Below are 21532 nucleotides of genomic sequence, written 5' to 3' on the forward strand. Positions count from 1 at the left end.
CTAAGAATAATTCCTGATGGTGTCACCTGACTCTCCCACCCAAAATTCAATGGCCAGCCCTAACAATGAGAAAGGATGGAAACTTTGGTTTAAAATACACCCAGTTTAGGGGTGCCTGGGTGGCTCAGTGGGTTAAAGCTTCTGCCTTCGGTTTAGGACATGATCCCGGGACCCTGGGATCAAGCCCCGCATCAGGCTCTCTGCTCAGCGGGGAGCCTGCTTCCTTTCCTTTCTCTCTGCCTGCCTCTCTGCCTACTTGTGATCTCTCTCTGTCAAATAAAGAAATAAAATCTTTAAAAAATAATAATAAAATACACCCAGTTTAAAATCAGGTTTGGGGGCAGCTGGGTTGGCCCCGTCCATTAAGCATCTGCTTTCAGCCCAGATCATGATCCCAGGGTCCTGGAATGGAACCTTGAGTCAGGCTCTCTGCTCAGCAGGGAGTCTGCTTCTCACTGCCCCTCTGTCTCTCCCCTTTATTCATGCTCTCTCTTCGCTCTCTCAAATAAATAAAAAATAATACTAAACAAAACAAATCAGGTTTCTTCTTACCAAAGACATTAAGGCATATTGAGAAGAAAAGTAGTAGCTTGCCACAAACCAACAAATGCGCCACACTCTCTCCTGCATAAAAGCACAGAACCTAATAGGAATTTTCGTGTATATTTCTATGTTAAGGTAATACAATTGGAAAAATTAACATTGGCTAAGCACCCTCTACACATCAGACACTTGTACTCAGCTAAAATTTGTATTATTTTGTGAGATACATAGTTTTCTCTTTTTGCAGAAAACAGGTGAATGTGTGCTTGAAGGGCATTTTTGCCTCTTTCAAAGTCTGAGAATTTAATCATTGTGGTATGCTATATACTTTACTGTTGCTAAAGTGTCCCACTGCTCAGCGGGGGACAGTGTCCCACTGTTCTAGAATAGTTGAGAACTACCAGTGGTTGAGAGCAGAATAATGTTGATGCATTCCTCTGTGCTTATCAGAAAAATACAAATTTATCAGAGCTAAGAAATCTCTTCATTTCCAGCTTCTTTTTTGGGTAATCCAACTGAAGAGGTACTCAGAAGCAAGAAGGACCTATGAGGTTGAGGGCTAGCGCATCACTGAGGACATTTTATGCATTTTTATTGCATCAGTCAATATACTGGTAGAGAGGACTGCCTGGCAGAATAGTTTTCTCTTCATTTGAGCTGAATAATCTGGTTAAAATGTCACTTGTTAAAATGATTCAGAAAGGCTGAGCGTGCATGACTGGATACTTGGGAGAACAGGCTTTTTTAAGCTTCACCGTCCTAGTCATATGATGAGTAAATTACTGTGCTTATTCTTTGTCTTATCGTATGGAATTCAATTTGGGGTTAATGTCTACTCCTATCTCAGAAAACAATCAAAATAAAAATGAAAGCTTTATTCCTCTTGGGTCAGTTATCAGTCAGCCCGTACTTTATCTAGGGAGACTTTACCTTCTCCCCACTGTCTCCTTAAAAGGCAGCTCTCTGAAATACTTCGCAGTTGACTGCAGAGCCAGCGATATCTGCTGGTTGGCCCCTGACACTTGAACTACGAGCTCTCTCGTGCTGCCCTCCACTTTTCGATAACATACAAATAAAGTGACCAGTTGGCTTATATCCCCCTCTTCTCTGAGGAGTAAACATCTGTTCCAACGAGAAAGGATTACATGCATCAAGTCATAGTTTCCAGTGCCTGTGGCTTATAGGAAAAAATGGGTTGTTCACTTAAAGTAAACTTCCCTTTTTATTTTTCATAACTTCTTTTGAGACTGAAGTAGTGGTTGATTTGGGCAAATTTTTCAGGTTTTTGATTTGGGCAAAATTTTCAGCTTTTTAGTTCTGTAAATATTACTTTTATTTGATATGAGGCTTAAGACCACTGTTTCTCAGTATCAGTTTTGCCCCTCGAGAACACAGAACTCTTCCCTAAGGCCCAGTGAGGTTATCCAAAGAGGAAGGCACAGTCCCTATCCAGGAGGTCATAACAAGTTAAGGGGATACTTTCAGTATGAGCATAATCTCTGTTTAAAAAAAAAAAAAAGTGAGATGGAATCAGGGACAAATAGCAGAAGCATTAAAACAAGTAAAACAGAAGAGAAATACTAAATGACTAAAGAAGTGAGAAGAGGGGATGCCTAGGTGACTCAGTCGGTTAAGCATCTGCCTTTAGCTCAGGTCATGATCCCAGGGTTCTGGGATGGAGTCCCACATCCGGCTCTGTGCTCAGCAGAGTCTGCTTCTCTCTCTGCCTCTTCCTGCCACTCTGCCTGCTTGTGTGCTCTCTCTCTCTCTCTCTCTCTCTCTCTCACTCTCTGATAGATAAATAAATAAATAAAATGTTTTTTTTAAAAAGTGAGAGGAGTGAAGAATGGCTTTCATTTATGGGTGATGTTAAAAAACAGAATTCAACTGAGTAAATTTTAGAGATCTTACTGGTTTTATTTAATGATTCATGAATCAGGCAGCATTCAGTTAGCAGATAGAAAGGAGCTCTGAAGAGCTTTCATAGGGAGAAGGGGGCAGGAGAAGGAAGTTTCTAGCAAAGAGTGGATTTTTTTCAGGCAAGGTCACCTTTCTGTGGGGGATAGCAGTGATCTAGCAAGCTGGATAGCTCACTACCGCTGACCAGATAATTCCTGATTGCCTGGTTTAAGGTTCCACTCCTGGGAAAGTTTGAAACAGTAATTTTGTTAGATGTTAAGTCTTGGTTTGGTGATGTGGGCTTAGCACAAGTGAATCCATTTGGGGGCTGTTTTCTCTTTTCTTTCTTTTGTTTTGTTTTAAGATTTTATTTATTTATGAGAGAAAGAGAGCGGGTGCTCAGAGGGAGAGGAAGAGGGAGAGGGAGAAGCAGACTTCCTGCTGAGCAGGGAGTCTGTCGTGGGGCTTGGGGCTTGATTCCAGGACCCCAAGACTATGACCTGAGCCAAAGGCAAACACTTAACCAGCTCAGCCATCCAGGAGCCCTTGTTTTCTCTTTTCTAACAGTGGGATTGACTAACTTGCAGTTAATATCATATTTGCATGTGGTTAAGTACATCAGATCAGTAGTGGTGAGACATCTGATAATGACTGTCAGGCCTAACTAAAAATTTATGAGTCTTGATCTATTATCATAGAGATCAAATTGAAATTCAAATACACTGAATAGGGATACAGTGACTGTATCACCAGTGGTTTATTTTGTTCAAGCAGATATGAGTCAGTTTTTTTTAATTCATCAGAATTCTCCCTCAGAATCCTTTAATAGGTATTACCAAAGACATGCAGTAAGAAACTGTTTTACCTTGAGCAGGACATTGAGAGAGTCCCACACACCCAGTACAGATGCACTGTCTTTGGGGGAGATAAGCAGGCACTTGGCCTCATGAATGATAATGTGTTTAATGGGTTCAGAGACCACGTAGGCTATAAAAGGTACTTAGAAATTCACTCCCCCCACCTTAGACAATTCATTTGTTCTGGGAGCATTCACAGAGATCACCTCTGGTAATTGCTTCAAATGACCAAAAGTTGCAGTCAGAACTGTTCTTAGAGTCTTTCTAGTTCCCTGTACTTACAAACACGCTTAAGGGTACTTAATGAATAACCTTTTACTGATGCACCACCCTTTCATTACCACCTGGGCTTAGAAGCAAACGACATGAAGGTGAGAATTATTTCCTTACTGGTCTAGCCCAACCTTTCAATAGCAGTGGCACTTTGTAGATGGCATCTATCAGTGGGAGGAAAATTATACCTTAGGTCATTTTAGGCAGAGCAGACCATAAAACGAAACACTATAAAATCTTTGGGTTTATAATAGTACCATGTCATAAATTCTCCCTGTGGGGAGACAGCACTGGTGCCTGCTTTACATTTATAGTGTACATAGTGGAACAATGTGCTAAAAATATTCTAATTGAGGAATTATTTTTTTCTGTATTATTAAAGAAGTTACTTAAATGTTCCTGCACAGGGATTTGAGATCTCACTGTGGGCGTCTTATAGAGAAAACACACTACACACACACACGCACACACACACACGCACACTTCCACATACTTCAATAATATATAGCCTATTTAAATATTAAAAAAAAAAACCAATAAAAAACTTTCCAGGTTTAGAGAATCCAAATCATTTCTGTCTTGAGTGAGGAAATAAGAAAACGATTATGCTGACTTCACAATAGAAGTTTCTTTTCTTTTCTTCTTTTCTTTCTTTCTTGGTAATTCCATGGGAACAGGGAGAAGGGTGGGTTGTCTTAAAGCACTGGAATGGGCTGTTTTGCAGCCTCCTGAGTATGAAACCTAAGGGATACACACATGGAAGCAGGATCCAAGGTCAGAGACCCCAAAAGGTAAACGTCTGGTAATTCACATCAACTTTACAAAGGAAGTTTGGCTCCTGTAGAATGTGGAATTAGGGCTCAGAAATAATTTCTCAAAATATAGAGGGCTAGCTGCTATATACACTGTGTATAGTACCCTGTGCAACAGTTAGGTAATTTGAAAAATATCCCTCAAAATACCCAATTTACACTCCTTTAGAGATGTTAAACTACAGAGGTTAATTAAATGTTACTGAGAAATACTTCCTATCTTAGGAATCTAAGTGGCAGAGTAAGAGAAACAGGAGGTTGGCGTCAATGTTAATATTTGCATATATATCCATCAGCCTGTGTGAGACTTGTACTGCTTATGTCCCTGGAAACACCTAGTAATCCTTTAAGACTCTTCAAAAAGGCCTCATATAAAGCTTGCTCCTGTTTCTCCATACAGATTAGTTTCTCCTTTCTGTTTGTTCTCAAAACACATTGTGTACTTACTTGTTTACATGGTTTTCTCTTCCACTAGCAGCTCAAAGCAGAGAACAAGCTCAATTTTTTTTTTTTTTTAAATTTCTATGCCTGGTACATTACATGATCTGTCAATAATATCTGTAGTTTGAATGAATACATTAAATTCCATCAGTTTAAACACGGGAACTCGGTCTATAAGAAGCAAATATATTCAAAGTTAAGAATTATGGGTAGTTTTCTAACCATATTTGAATGAATGTTTAAAATAAGAGAGAAATAGCCAAACAAATACACTGTGATGATTTTCCTTTTTGGTGATCTCTTGTCTCTCTTACACATCCTTCTCCATAATCAAGAAGAGAGGTGCTCTCCTCTTTCAGGAAAACAATGATTTCTATCAATAGTATAAATTTCAAGTACTCTTGCCATTTTCAAAGTACAAATGTATTGCGCACACCTCTGGTATCTGAATGGATCACCAGAGAGAGCCCAGTGAAGTGGGGCTGCCCCTAGAGTATGTGCATTCCTGGGGCAATTTTCTCTTGCCTATCTATCTATATATAGATATATATTGCCCCAGGAATGCACATACTCTCTCTCTCTATATATAGATATAGATAGATATACCTATATATCTATCTATCTCTATCTATAGATAGATAGATAGAGATATATATAGGGATATAGATATAGATAGATAGATAGATAGATAGATAGATAGAGATATATATCTATATCCCTATAGACATTTTGATTAAAAATGTATTTAAAAATTCATGGGCCCAGGGTGCCTGGGTGGCTCAGTGGGTTAAAGCCTCTGCCTTCAGCTCAGGTCATGATCCCAGGGTCCTGGGATTGAGCCCCACATTGGGCTCTCTGCTCTGCGGGGAGCCTGCTTCCTGCTCTCTCTCTGCCTGCCTCTCCGCCTACTTGTGATCTCTCTCTGTCAAATAAATAAATAAAATCTTTTTTAAAAAAAATTCATGGGCCCATGTGAGGCTTAGTGATTTACTGGTGAAGATTTAGTGGGTTGGGAAGAGATGTTAGGTATCTGCTTACTGTTCTATTGGTGCCCATGAAGATTCTTTGGAGGGTCCAGGGCCAGGTTTTCTGTGTGCTGATCCAGGAGCCATCTCTTCCTTTTAAATGTGTCAGAGCAGAGTAATTTCATATCTCCCATCATGAGGAAAAGGTAGCAACGCTGTTATGACTCACAATGGCATATTCTACAGAACCTGTTTGTATTGAAACAATATAGATCTTCTTGCTACTGCAGTTCCCTAATACCATTTATTTAGCTCTGGTTACATCATTACTCATAACGCTGCACCATCCATCATGCTGCCCATGGAAGTGGCTTCCAATGAATCTCTCAGGGAATGTTACTGTGCTGTTTTGAAGAAGACCAAAAATGCAAGTCTCACGTAGAGTATGCAGGAAATTGTGAGTGAGCAAGTTAAATTCAGCATATGGGATTTTATTTCATTAAAGTAGAATAACATGTTTTCCAACCATAAAATCTTGAGGAGGTGATCATGTCATTCTTAAAATATTATCATTATTTTCATATACTACCATCAGTGGAGAGTATAGGAAAGGAGTCGGTGGGTAGAGTGAGAAGAGTGGACCTATCCACACAGGGAATGGCCTTCCCTTATCTGGAACAGCTTAAGAATGACCCAGGAGAGCACAAAGTCACCATATAAACTGAAGGCAAGAGTGGATATTGATCAAAAGGCTCCACTGACGTTAAGGAACAATGGTCTGGAAAGTCATTGGAAGAAATAGAAGTGACAACCCCTGGAAGATGGACCAAACCATGGTACAAAGTCTGATGAAGGACAGATGCCAGTGTTGGTCTGAGGGTGGGAAGGGCACAAATAAAGGGTGCCTATGAGCATTTCTACCACCCTCGGATACTCTAAGTCCAAGGTGACATTATTCTAGAAGCACATGGGCAAATCCAATACATGGACCCATATGACCAAGGTTTTATGGGGGCAGTTCAGAGTCCTGAACTCATTCTTCAAGGAGATGGATAGTCATCTCAAAAAAGCATGTCAGTACCAATATCACAGCCTAATCTCAAGAGATCCCATTACAGGAATACCTCACGAGCCAAAGGGAACAATTCACATACCAACCTGCCTTCTTGGAACCAGGACTTGGTGATCTGGCCAGAACACCCTGGAATGATCCCATAGTTGCAAATTGTAGAGCTCCTCAGGCTATTTTGATGACTTCAGTTTTTGTGGATATAAAGGGTCAGAGCTACCCATAAGATAAAAATAGAGTCCAGGGCCTTTGCATGTCCCTGTCTGGACTTGGAGTATTCTACCCAGTCAGGATTCTTGGCATGACCCCAGCACAGTTTCTCAGACAGTGGAATAGGAGGTAGAAAATTTTGAGGAAGGCATTCCAAAGAGTGGGGGGCCACCTGAACAATAGAGGTTCTGCTTGCTGCGGTCTAAGAGAAGAGTTCTCTACAAATTCTGTATCATCTCTAATTTCTTCCTTTTGCAAATTTCATCCCCATGCTTTCATCTTTCCATAATTACCTCTTCTGTTATATACCATTTGAAAATCCTTCTCTGAAACCCCATACTCCTCCCTCACACAAACACTTCATATACAACTTTTCTTTTTGTCTAATGTACGATTTCTAGAGATTCGGCTTTCTGCTTCTGGCTTTTCACTCTCCGTCTGTCTAAAGAAGGTGAGGAAAAAAGTAAGCATATTTCATATCTGCCTGTACCTAATTTGTTTGTCAGTCCCAGAGACAAATGGCCAAGACAATGAGAAAATGGGCAATTGAACTGGTTCTTATTCAGACTAATTACAGGAAAAAGGAAAAAATAAAGGTTTTTTGAAAGCTAGTTTTTCGTCCTTTTTGTTGATGCATGTGTGTGTTTGTTAGAAAGAGATAAGGCATAAAAAAATAATATACACGAAAACGAATTATAGAATGTGGATAGTTAAGACATCATGAAAATAACTTGTTAGAATTTGGGGGATATTTTTCTTGTAAAATGAAAACAACAACCAAAAAAAAAAAAAAAACCCAAAACTAAAAAACTATACCTTTTAAAAAAATGCATGTAGATTTCAAAATCCCTAGTATTTAATTAAAAATAATTTCTTTGATATAATTTCTTTGATTCCAGAAACATCTGATTAGAAAATACAAATCATATAATATTATAGGCACATAAACAGTAAATAAGATAATACAGATCCTCCAAAGAATAAGACAGCTGATAATCAGGAGAAGGCCAGAGTAGAACAGCTTACTCTAACTTAAAAAATTCAAATCTCAATGTATAATTGGATTTGGAGATAGTAAACCATCAGAGATTGCAAGAAACAGTCTTGATTTGATCCAGTTTCCAGCAATGAGATAGCTGACTAATGGCCACTGCAATCTGAATTAATTAACATCAATTTGTTTTTAATAAAAGGCTTCTGAAGCCCATTTTGATAATGAATACTGTCTAGAGGAAAATCAAACAGTGCTCTCTGATAGATGTGGAACCACACCTGGACATATTTGACCCCTATTTTACACAGTTGCGGCTCATTGATTTCTTCTGTTCAACTCCTGGAGTGAACACTGAACAATGGCCGGAGCCCTCATATATCTTCCACGGGGACCCAGTCTATGAACTGTAACCCCGCAACAGGGCCAGAGCATTTCTACTCCTGCGACACTGGCTGCCTGTCCTGATGACATATAACCCAGACGCTGTCCTTCAGAAAAAAATAACTTCAGAAGAGTGACCATGGAATCAGCGTTTATGGGTATAAACAAAAATAAAAGACTTGAGACAAACTTAACGTGTAACTGAGCTTCAAGTGAGTTGCTACAAATGTAAATCCACATAGAATGGGCTTAGAACACAAAGAATTCTGTATTTAAGTAGATTTCAAAATAGGACTGGAAACTATGAAAGACGCTTGAATGGATGTTACCATGAATATGAAGGAAGAATGGCTACTTCCATTAAAGAAGCAGCGTATTTGTCACAATCTCCACTGACGTGTTTGCAATACTTTAGGAATAGTTGTTCATCTATTTATGTTATTCCACTTGGTATTGATTGTAGCGATATAAATGAGTAATTTAAATCAGTTCTAGTCCATCTCCTATTACTGTTTCCATATTTCTTTAAAAATAATCCCTTCAAGAACTGCTTGCAAACATTTTGTAAATGCTTCTCTAACTGGGATGAGAGTTATGAGACATAACTTGCTTCTGGTCTTTCTTCCTCTGCTTTCAATAAAGAGTAGAGAGGTAAGAACAAAAACCAAGGAACAAACAGATGTGAGCAGGAGACCAGAGGGCTGGGCTTGGAAATTCTGAGACTAAAAGATTGAATTAGTGTAGTCATTGTTGGGAGAGCCATATGTCCTTAGCTGCTATTGAACGCCAGTGAGAGTCGCAAAAGACCATCTCAGTGTTTTTGCATGTCTGTGCACATAGCCTACTCAGTTGCTCTGTATGTAAGCATTGATAAAAAAACAGAAAAATGTACATTTCAAAATGAGTGGTAAAACTATGGGAGAATTTATGTTTTCTTTGCTTTTTTGTGTTAGTGTGCATGTTTTTAAATTTTTTACAGTGAATATGAACTACTTAAAATGAAGAATGCATTGTTTAAAGTGTAAAGCTTTCAAGTAATAGAAGAATTTGTTTTATGTATAAAGCAGCTTTGGGTCAGTTATGATTCCAGCTGTTCATGGTGTACTACTGTTCAGTCCCCTGGATTAATCTTTCTAAATTGCAGCTTTCAAAAAATAATTTCCCTACTAGAAATATTTCAGTGGTTTCTAAGTTACTATTGAAACCTTCTCTCTCATTGTCCACAAATACAACAGGCACAACCTAGCTGGTGCTTTGCTTTTTCCAAACCTTCTTAACTTGACCTTGACAGTATCACTGAGTTCATCTCAGGGTATGTACTACACTTACTGTTTAACTATGCAGATCCTGCTGAATAAGGTTCAATTCGTTAAGATAAATACCCTCCTTTGAGATAAATTTTCTTGACTATTTTAATCTACCACTATATATTCCTGTCTTCCTCCCATGAACACTTGCATCATGTAATACTCACAGCAACCATTTAATACAATACCTGTGTAATGTTTTACTTGGTGTATGAAATTTTCTGTACATATATAGTTTATTTAACTGAATAAAAATTTAAGTGCTTTGAGAACAGAACCTATAATTTTATATCTCAGTTATAAAAAATGAAAGTGTTTCCAGAAGGACAAAAGAAAAGTAGTCGCAATTACAATTTGTAATTAAGTTAACTTATAAAGAATGCCAAAAAATATCTAATGCTCAGGGCAGTTAAGAGGTGACTATATTAAGACACTACCAGATAAACTCTGCAGCCAATATAAGATTTGACCACTAACTATTGTGGTTGATCCAAAAAGCCAGATCTTTGATGTAAAAATGAAAGCCATTTTAATTTAAATAGCCACTTTAGAGTTGTAAAAATTGATTCTAAAGATATACCATTGTCAGTTTTTCTTAACTCTTTTTTAAAACCACTCTTTTTCAAATTGTTCTAAAAATGAAAGCTTTACCATAAAAATCAATCAAGCAAAAACGTGTTTTCTGGCGAACTCCAAAAAGTTACATCTAGGGGCACCTGAGTAGCTCAGCTGGTTAAACATCTGTCTTCAGCTCGGGTCATGATACTGGGGTCCTGGGGTCCTGGGGTCCTGGGAACCTGGGATGGAGACACATCTGTGTCAGGCTTTCTGCTCAGGGGGAGTCGGCTTCTTCCCCTGCTTGTGCTCCCTCTCTTTCTCTCAAATAAGTAACAATTTTTAAAAAGTTACCCCAATTGGTCAGGGACCCAGTAGGAAACCAATTGCACATTCATAGTGGGTGATTAAAGAGTGTAATTAAGAGATTATTTACAATGTTTTGAAAAGTGTTTAGGGATACTGATAAGCAATCTTCCAGAATACCATTCCTGTCTATGGTAGGACAGTAGGGGGCAATTAAGAACCCTAAGGCTAAGAAAGAGAGGTCTCGGTTAACTAAAGTGTAGTTGCAGTTGCATAGAGAGAACTCACTAAAAGATGCTTCGGTCTTGAGTAGAAGGACTTAGCAAACAAAGCTTTTTTTCTTTACTCTCCAAATTTCCTACAGGTGTCTCCCATTGGCACAGCATAACCAAAAGCTAGAGGGCAAGGGAACTAGCTGGCCAGTCCATAAAGGTCAGCCTCCTGGGCTGGGTGGAGAGTGAAAGGTGGATGTGAAGAGGCAAATGCAAAATATTCGGTATACAGTAAAAATTCAAGCTTACTGAATAAAAGAAGTAATAAAGTAGAGATCACATTTTGTATCAAAAGCAAGGAACTGGAGTAACATGAACACATGAGCTCACACGTAAATCTTTCTAGACAAGACCACATTTAAGCAATGAAATCTTCCGATGTGATTACTTTAAGTGACATCACACATTGATATGTGTAACAACAAATAACTTTTTTCAAATTTTGTGGTTTTATTCAGTGTGAAATAAGAGGATTTATTGTGGTTGATGAACCACGGTGAAAAGTTCTACCATCCAACATTCTAAACTTTAAAATTTATAGAGGTATTGTGTCTATAAAACATTCAACTTGCTAGACAAAGATAAATCTATCAACCTCTGAATATTCAGAAAGAATGTCTCAAGTTTGTCTAAACAGGGTTATAGATGACTTCTTTTTTAAGCCAAATAATGAACTAGTTCACAACTGGTCTGGCCAACATCAATGCCCACACCTTTGCTCTAGACATCAGAATGGGAGGTCCCCTATATTCTCCTCCTACTCCACACCAAGAATCCACCGGCTAATGGCACCAGAGTGGAGAGAAACTCACAGCTCTAGTGTCTTCTAGAGCATCCACAAATAATCAAGATCATGGCAGGGCTCCTATCTGGTAAGCGGGGAGAGTGTATAATGCGTTTGTTGGCAGACACTACACAGTTGAAGGGTAATCCTTGCTAAAGTTAAAGCAAGAAACAAGGGAGGGAATTTTATCTCCTGTTATTTTGCTGCTTACGGGCTAAGAAACCTGGAGGTGTGGTCTGATGGTACTCAGACCACCTGGAAGCGAGGCTCCTTTCCTTCAACACAGATTTCTTTGAATGCCCCTAATTATCTCTTCTGGAAACAGGAAAAAATTAATTTTGGGTTGTATGTTCCACTGTCACTAAGATAGGAAAGGTTTAAATTGGAAAGCATTGAAAAATCTGATCTAATCTGTAGATGATAAATGATACATTAGACTGGGTCAGAAAAACTAAAATTGTCTTACAGCTCCTACGAATCTAGTTATATTTTTGTTGTCGATATACTTTTTAACCTTAAACTCACCCTTTGAATAAAACAGATGAAAGTTCTGTTAAATATAGAACAAACAATACAATTTACAACTTTTTCTTATAAATTTTGTAGTCATGCTTTGGGCTTTAACACGAGTCTTCTGGTTTATAAACCAAAAATGAATGTTAACAATTTATGTTGCCGGTGCTTCCTTCCTTCCAGCATTTCTCACTTTTCATCCCCCAGTTGGTCATTCAAGTCTTTCTATTTCCAGGACATATTTGTAGAGCTAACAGGGCTCAGCACTCCGGTTATTAAAACTCTGCTTGGTTTTACTTTTTTCCACGTAGCCTCTCCTGGCTGTTCCTGTCACTCATTAGAGCCCCAGTGTGCTGAATGAAGCAACACTTTGTAAACAAGGTACTTGGGGTCAAACGCTATGTTACCAGTCAGGAAAGCAAAGACACAGCAGAAAACCAAAGATACATACTGCAGGGAACAATATATATGTCATAAAGTTTGGGTTTGTGTGGGGTTTAAATGGAGTTGTTTAACATTCAAATCCCCTGAGTTGTCACAAGCTGCATTTGCCGGCAAGAGCGCGGCTCATTCGCACGCTCAGGCTGCCTTCTCCAGATTCCCCCTGGTTTTGCAAGCGCCTAATAGTGCAGGCCCAGCACCATGTGGCCAACAAATCACAAGGCACGCCTGCATTCTGCTATGTATCAAAGTCTCTTAATATGCCCACAAAGTTCTCCAAGGTCAGGGAAGCAGTTTATCAACCTTTTATATATCTTATAGTAGCAATAAATTTATTCTAGTGTGGGACCTATGAATATTTCAGACGCTCTGCGAGAAAAACCCTTTGGCTGAAGATGGTCTGTGTACGCCAGGGTTTGGGCTCAGGGCAGAGACGTTGTTCTCTACACCACACTTTTATTGTTATTCAGCTCTGGTTAATACAAAGCTTTTCACGGTGCTTCCTGCAATAATTGCTCTTTAATAAAATTTTCATTTAGAAAAAAAGTGTTTTTTTCTACACTGAATTTCTCTTTTATTCGTTTCTGGTCATGCACTCTATTAAACTTACAAAGAAAACACAGGATTCTTATTTTTTTCTCAAGTACCCATGGAAAATTACTTTCTTGTTTTGAGTTTTTGTCTATTTGTTTTTTGTTTTTCCTTCTTCCGTACTCATAAGAGATGTCATGTTACAATTTAGGGTTTTGGAAATTGTAGTATAGACAAGTAAAGAATCTTTCATCTACTTTTCAGAGTAGATGATATTAATGTTTTGTTGGGTCCATAATCAAAGGAGTGAGACTGATACAAAGCGAAGGTCAAGCAAAGCTTTATTTCGCGCCAAGCGTCAAGAATCAAACTGACCGGCCAGAGCCATCTCTTGCAAAGAGGCGGCCTTTCTCTGCCTTACAAACTAGCTTTTAAGGGCAAAGGCCATGTGGTTGGGCCTGGCCACGCACAGGTGGCCAATGAGATTGTAACCCACAGAGAAAGCTGCACAGTCATGCTAGGTCATACATAAGTGACCAATTGAATCAACTGAATTACAATTTACGCTATAGTAGATATTTGAACTAGCCTATTACCTTGGTCAGAATGGCGCCCAAAAGGCACCCAAAGGGCGGGGCCCATACTCCTTGGTAACTAGGGAGACAGTATGTGCCCCCACTGATTGGATACCTTCACCTGGGCTGACCCACCCTTGTATTTGGGCTTTGTTACCTGGGACTGGTTTCTGGGATTTTTTTTTTTTTAAGATTTTATTTATTTATTTGACAGAGATCACAAGTAGGCAGAGAGGCAGAGAGAGAGAGTGAGAGGGAAGCAGGCTCCCTGCTGGGCAGAGAGCCCAATGTGGGACTCGATCCCAGGATCCTGATATCATGACCTGAGCCGAAGGCAGCGGCTTAACCCACTGAGCCACCCAGGCGCCCCCGGGATTTTTTTTTTTAAGTAAATTCCCTGAAGGGGCGGTGCAGGATCAGTTTACATTTTACTGCATAAACAACAAAATCACTGTTTAAGTGGATGGAGCTGCTCTGGCTCAATAGACCCTTACAGTTTCATCCATTTTCCAGATTAGACAAAGTTAATTCTCAGGTACCCTCAAAAGTCCTCGCACAACGTCTTCATGTTATGGAAAGACTATTCTCAGATTCATGTTTGAGGCTTTTTTCCTCTTTATTGTTTCTTGTTCTTCCTCTCTCTCTCTCTCTCTCTCTCTCTCCCTTTTTTCCCCAAGCAGTGGTAAGGAGGAAGGAATGAAGTAGGAACTTTTTATGTATTAAGTCAACTTAAAATAATTACTCACTCTCACACTTGAGGCAGGAGCCCAGTTTGTTGGGGCTGGGTGCCTTTTGCAGGTACACAAGCACACGCAAGTGCTCACCACGGCGCACACACAACCCCATACCCTCTCCTCAACAAATTACTCACCAATGCTTATTCCTCTAGTCATAATCCACCAAGTGACATTTATAAAGTGAGTTATTCCTTTAGAAAGATGCTTAATGACTTTGATAGAACCTCACTCACTAGAAGTTTATTTTTGTTTTGCTTTATATTCCCTTTTATATGTAACTTGCTCCTCCTGTTTACTTTGCCTGTATTTAGAAGCTTGCTCCTACATAAGACCTTGTTGTCTTGAATCTGCTGTTATGTTACCTACTTAATTTTCTCACACCTTTTTAGTCAAATTTATTTTTTATGACTTTTATTCACGTGGATGTCAATTCCCAACATGTTACCTATTATCTACTCTGAACTTTCATATCTGCCTCATCAGTTCTATTTTTCTGACTTTATATTTTTTATTTACTTCTTGGTGCTGAGATTTTTTTTTTTAAGATTTTATTTATTTATTTATTTATTTATTTATTTATTTATTAGACAGATGGAGATCACAATTCGGCAGAGAGGCAGGCATGGGTGGGGGGGAAGAAGGCTCCCCGCTGAGCAGAGACCCTGATGCAGGGCTCCATCCCAGGACCCCGAGATCATGACCTGAGCTTTGGGCTTTACCCACTGAGCCACTCAGGCACCCTGGTGCTGAGACTTTTGACAGTAAGTTTAGCCCTCTCTGCACACAACTCATTTTTTTTTTTTTTAATCAGACTTACTTCCAGCCCACATGTGACCTCAGCTTTAACATGGCCAACTGGGTTTAACCTTGGGATATTATTTCCATATCATCTCTCTGAGATTCTTTCTTTTTTCCTTTCTTAATAGTTTATACCCTCTGGCAGAACTACATATGAATATGGATAAAGGAAAATATATCATTGTTTTCCATCATACCCTCTTTCTCAGTGTATGGAAGATTTCTTACACTGTTCAGTCTCACTTTCATTCTTGCAATCCAAAATGAGACACTAAAAATTAGCAAAACATTTTTTAAATTGATCTATAATACAGATTGCAATTGATCTATAATACAGTCAAACACAAACAAATATATTTAATAAATTGGTACAACACAAACGCACTTGTTCCTCTTTACTCTTAAAGTAAAACATTAGTTTTTAAAGTTAACCTGTCTTTATAATGACAGTTTCATTTTTGCCTATGCTTGAACTTCATATAAGCGGAATAACAGAATATGTTATTGCAATATTGTGATTTATAAGAATATATATTTGGTTCTCCTCCACAGTTCCTGGCTCACATCTAACTAAATCCTTGGTATTTCCTGCAATCAGGACAATCAAGGTGCCTTTTGTTATGTTAATGAGGCATTTTTTAACTCCACCCAAGGGTGGAGGCTAGTTGCCCAGAGGACCAACTCTATGATCAGAGAGTTGGAACTTTCTATTCTATCCCCTGACCTCTGGGAGGGGGAAGGGGATAGAGGTTGAATTAGCCAATGGATGATGACTTAGTCAATCATGACTATGCAATGAAGGTTCCATGAAAACTCAAAGGACAAGGTTCAGAGAACTACCACGTTGCTGAACACTTGGGATTTGGGAAGGTGGTGCTCCTGGAGAGGGCACAGACGTTTCTCTCCCTTATCCCATGCTTTGCTTTGTATCTCTTCGTCTGGCTGTTGTTTCGTAACTTTTATCAGATCCTCTAATAAACTAATAAACTTAAGTGTTTTTCTGAGTTCTGTAAGCAGCTTTAGTAAATTAATTGAACCTGAGAAGGAGTTCATTGTAACCTCTAATCTGTAGCTAGTGAGTTAGAAGCATAGGTAACAGCCTGGGGTTTGCAACTAGTTTCTGAAGTGAGGGATGGAGGGCTGTCTTGTGAGACTAAACCATTAACAGGTAAAATCCTTTTTTTTTTTTTTTAAAGATTTAATTTATTTATTTGAGAGAGAGCGTATGTGTATGCACAAGCAGGGGGAGGGGCAGAAAGAGAGGAGGAAACAGACCCCCTGTTGAGCAGAGAAGCCTGATACTGGGCTCAATCCCCGGACCCTGCACTCACAACCTGAGCTGAAGGCAGGCACTTAACCGACTGAGCCACCTAAGTGCCCCTAGCAGGTAAAATCTGATACTCTCTCCAGATATATAGTGCCAGAATTTGGTTGAATTCTTGGATACCCTGCTGCTGTCCAAGAATTGTTTTGTGTTGTGTGTGTGTATTGGGGGGGGGGGCTATGCATTAGAAATTGGGTCTGGGAACCCTAAAATGCATTCTTATCCGTCTGGGTTCTTCAGCCCATATTTAAGATAATCACCCATGTTATGTAGCTGTTCTTTGTTCATTCTCATTGCTTCATTTATATTCCACTGAATTACCATTTAGTGATGGCTTGTAATGGTGATAAATACTCAGGTTGTTTCCAGTTACTGGCTATTACAGATGATGCTGCCAGGAACATTCTTGTGTATGTGTCTCTTCCAGCACTTATGCACAAATTTCTGTTGGGTGCATAAATATGTAATAGAATTGCTAGGGACGTAATGTATATGCTCAGCTTGAACGTCAAACAGTTTTCTAAACTTACAAGTTTACACTGCTCTTGCTCTATATCTTCACAGATATTTGTCTTTTTTACATTAGCTATTTTGGTGGATCTGTAAGTGTTATCTCGTGTTTTTCATGTCCCTGATAATGATAAGGTGAACACAGGTAATCATACGTGTATTGGCAACTTGGTTATATAATACTATAGCTTAATGCCAATTCAAATCTGTTGTTTAATTTCCTTTTTCCTTTCTTCAGAAATCAATATTTTTTAATAGCTTGTGGATATAGCCATGTGTCAAATATCTTCTCTTATTCTGTGAGTTGCTTTTCCATTCCTTGTTACAACTTTAGTTGACCAAAATGTATTGATTTGAATATAGTCCAATTTGAGAAACTTTTCCTTCATGAACAGTATAGTTCTTCCTCCTTGAACAATCAATGTCTATGCTGTGGAAATGAAAATGATCTTCTATGCTAGTATAAGTTGCTTCTGATTGTCTCTCAAACCTTTGTGATTTTCCAGTCTGACTTCTCTGTTCCAGTGGCTTCCAAGAGTTGAGAGTGTGCCAAGATCCATCAGCGTCGCGAAGAAGAGGATTACAGTTAGTACCTAGATGGAGATGGATTAGAAGACTAACCCTCAGTCACCAGATAGGAAAACTGTAAAGTCCCTTCCAGGGACCAACAGAGGTGGGCATTTTTACCTGCTCTCTCTCTGCAGGACTCAGGTTCCCCTGTGCCCACTGAAAAACTACTTCCTTCTTTGTTACAGTCCTGGGGAACTTGTGAATGCAAACCCTGTTGCCTACCAGAGCTAAGTGATTTTGAATGCAAACCGTGTTGGCTAGCAGCCGCAGAAGTTGGAACACCAGAAATGTGTACAAATTGCTTTTATGGAGATACAGGTAACCTGGTTTTACTGTTGGAGTGAGCAAGGGGGAGAAGGCAGGGGTAATGTCTATTGGCTTCCCTAGTCTCTGAGGGAGGATTACAACCAGGCTTCAGATGTGCCCTAAATTAGAAGCTGGACCCTCGGGCCTCACTTTATAATCTGGTTAAATCCATTCCAGGGAAAACCCGGGAGGTGGGCATTTTTTTGTCTGCTTTCCCTGTGCTGAGCCCTTGGGGGGCGGGGAGGGAGCAAGCACCATTTCTCTGTTTGCCTTGGCCTTGGGAGGTCTCAGGGACCATTGGCTTTCAGAGCTAGGTGTTTTAAGGCTCCATTTCTCAGGTGTGTCTTAATTTGCCACACAAGATGTGTGGTCCAAAATGTTTGCTCCTCAAGGAGACGCTGGGAGTTAAAATTTCCCTCCCCATTGTTAGGCAGTGTGCCTGAGGTTAGCTTTATGGCAAGTGTGTCTCAGTCCTTCTGATCCATTTTAGTGTGGGTATTTTCTCATTCTACTAACATGTAGGGATTTCTCAGCCAGTTTCTGGATTTCTTTCTGAGGAAATTAGCTGTATAGCTGTACAATCATGTATATATATCTTTTCCTGCACTTGTGCAAAAATTGCCTTATTTTCATTGCTTTATTATATTCTACTGAATTACTGGTGTATAGCTGTACAATCACTGCATCTGTGGAAAGAGAAAAATTCAGGAGCCTCTACTGTCCTCATCCTGATGGACCTCTAACCACACCCTTACTTTTTGTAAATCACTCTTAGGCACTTGTGAAAAGTGGGCATTCCACATTTGTTGGGTACATTGTTGTGTTTATATTAGCTAGGTCAATTTTGCCTAAGATTTTGCTCCTATTCATATATATTAACTGATTTTTTTGTGGTGTTGCTTTTTCTATTACTTGTTAAGAGGTATTTTATCATCTCCCAATAGTAATGGTGTATTGGTCTCTCTTTTACATTCCTTCAATTTTGTTTTATACATTTTGAAACTATATTTTACATGCATATAAATTTGCGATCTAATAGGGAAATTAGTTTTTTTTTTTTTTAGTTTCCTCATGCTTAAAATAGGACTTTAAATATTACCCACATCATAAGACTATTGTGAGGATTAAATGAATTAATACACTTGACTTTCTCTGGAGAATTTTTTGTGTATTAAGTACTATATTTGTGTTTTCTATATTTTTTCATTCATTAATATGTTTTGTTGTTTAAAACTTAAAAGAAGCACATGGGAACAACTGGAATGTATTTTTAAATCAGCAAAAAAAAAAAAATCAAAACAAAGAAAAGCTTAGAAAACAAAAGCATAAAACCAGCTGATAGAAGTAAAGCTAAGTATGTCAGAAGTGAAAATGAATATAATCAAACTGTATTCTCCTGGATAAAGAAAAAAAAAAGAATAAAGATGAAGAGATACATAAAACCTCTTAACATAGTGCCTCAAAGAGATACTTAAAAACATTACTGGTAAAGATGGCTGGCCACTAATCAAACTGATTTTGCCTTCCTGACAGCATACTTCCCCCCATCCTTGTAGTTAGGTTTCATCAAGATCCTGTGTTCTGGCCAACAGAATGAAAGGGGAAAAGTTGCTTGCCCCTGTAAGGCCTGGTGCATAAAACCTTTCCAAGGGCAAACCTTATTCTTTTTCCTCTTTTGCCAGCCAGATATCAGTGTTCACAGGAAACTCGGTATCCACATGATGAGGGCCACAAAGCAAAAAAATTTGAAGAAGCTTGACTCCTTTAATCACTGCCTGTAATTAACAATTAATGTTAAATACAAATAGTAGAAAAAATTTACCAGGCAAATACTAGCAAACAAACAAAAAACAAAACAAATCCTCATGTCAATTTATATGAAAAGCATTAAAGGGTAAAAAAAAAATTCCATGGGTTATTTCATATTCTGAACATGTAAGATCTATAATGTACATGTAACGATCATAAACTTTTACTAAGTAAAATTAATGTTACGCCAGAAACGCCACAAAATACAATTGTAGAAATACTATAAAGCCAATGTTGTTATAGGACAGTTCAATAACTGAATCAGACTTTGGTTGAAAAGGTAAAGTAGCATTAATAAAAATGATACAATAAACTGAAAGGAAAAATATCTCATAAAAGTAGTAAATATACACATTAAATTTAGTAGTCATTATCTAGTACAAGTTGAAATATCAAAAACCAAACCAAACACTTATTATTTATTAAAATATTTTTCTACATAATTATTGATGAAAATGCAATTTAGCCTATTATTATTTAGAAAACTTAAAAAATGGTTTCATTAAATTTAGCTACCATTATTGATGAAAATCCAAGACAGTTCACAGTAAAAGAATTTGTCTTACATAACCAAAAGAAGGCTTCTTAATCCAATAAGTGTGGATAGTGTTAAAATATGAAACAGACACAATTATAGACTTGAAGTAGATAAAGGCAATATTCATTTTTATTTAACATTTCCCTGTATTTTCATAGCAGTATCTATTACATATGAAACAGAAATAAGAAAAAATGTATTAGAAATAAAATGGGAAAAAATCATTATGCCTGGTAATGCTTACACGTCTAGACAACAAAAAAGAATCTTAATGAGAAAAGGAAAATGTTCCTAAAACAAATAAAGAAGCAAGAATGAAGAGCTTTCCTATATATTTGAAATTCTCATAAGATTTCTATTCACAGTTGCAACAAAACAAATGACTACTAAGAAAGAAGTAGGATTTATGTAGAAAATGACAGGACTTACTGAAAATTCAAAAGAGAACAGTGATGAATTTATACTGATAACTGTTCCTGGATGGTCAGATAAAGTATGTTTCTCTCCACTTTTCATCTGTTTTTAAAGTGTGTGTGTGTGTTTTGAGAGAGAGTATATACACTCAGGGGGGAGGAACAGAGAGAATCTCTTTTAAAATATATTTATTTATTTATTTTAATTTTTAAAAGATTTTATGTATTTGTTTGTCAGAGAGAGAGAGCAGCAGGGAGCAGCAGGTAGAGGGAGAAGCAGGCTCCCTGCTGGGCAAGGAGCCCAATGCAGGACTAGACCCAGGACTCTGGGATCATGACCTGAGACAGAGGCAGAAGCTTAACTGACTGAGCCACCCAGGCGTCCCTTGAGAATCCTTTTTCTTTTTTTTTAATTGATTGAGAGAGAGTGTATGGGTGGGTAGGGAGAAGAGGGAAGGGGCAGAACAAGCAGTGAAAGAGAAGCCCAAGCAGACCACCCCCAGTGTGGATCCATTCTCTGGGCTGGATTTTATGACTCTGATATCATGACCTGAGTTGCAATCAAGAGTAGGACCCTTAATCTACTGAGTCACCCAGTGACTATTAGCTACCATTATATATATATACCCCTCATCTATTTTTACTTTTATTATTATTTTTTTAATTAAAAAATATTTTATTTATTTATTTGACAGAGAGAAAGAGAAAGGAAATAGGAGCAGGGGGAGTAGCAGTCAGAGGGTGAGGGAGAAGCAGGTTTCCCACTGAGCAGGTAGCCGGAGGGGGACTCTGATCCCAG

At 38.4% G+C, this 21532-nt stretch overlaps 1 long non-coding RNA gene across 1 annotated transcript; it reads left to right on the forward strand.

The window, feature by feature from the left end:
- Positions 1 to 4282: 4282 nt before the first annotated feature.
- On the forward strand, positions 4283 to 17979 carry LOC309845064. The gene is made up of 3 exons (XR_014301011.1): positions 4283 to 4363; positions 17623 to 17770; positions 17853 to 17979. It is a non-coding gene; the product is annotated as an uncharacterized lncRNA (long non-coding RNA).
- The last annotated feature ends 3553 nt before the right edge of the window (positions 17980 to 21532 follow it).

The sequence above is a fragment of the Mustela nivalis genome, assembly GCF_964662115.1.
Source record: "Mustela nivalis genome assembly, chromosome: 12".
NCBI lineage: Eukaryota > Metazoa > Chordata > Mammalia > Carnivora > Mustelidae > Mustela > Mustela nivalis.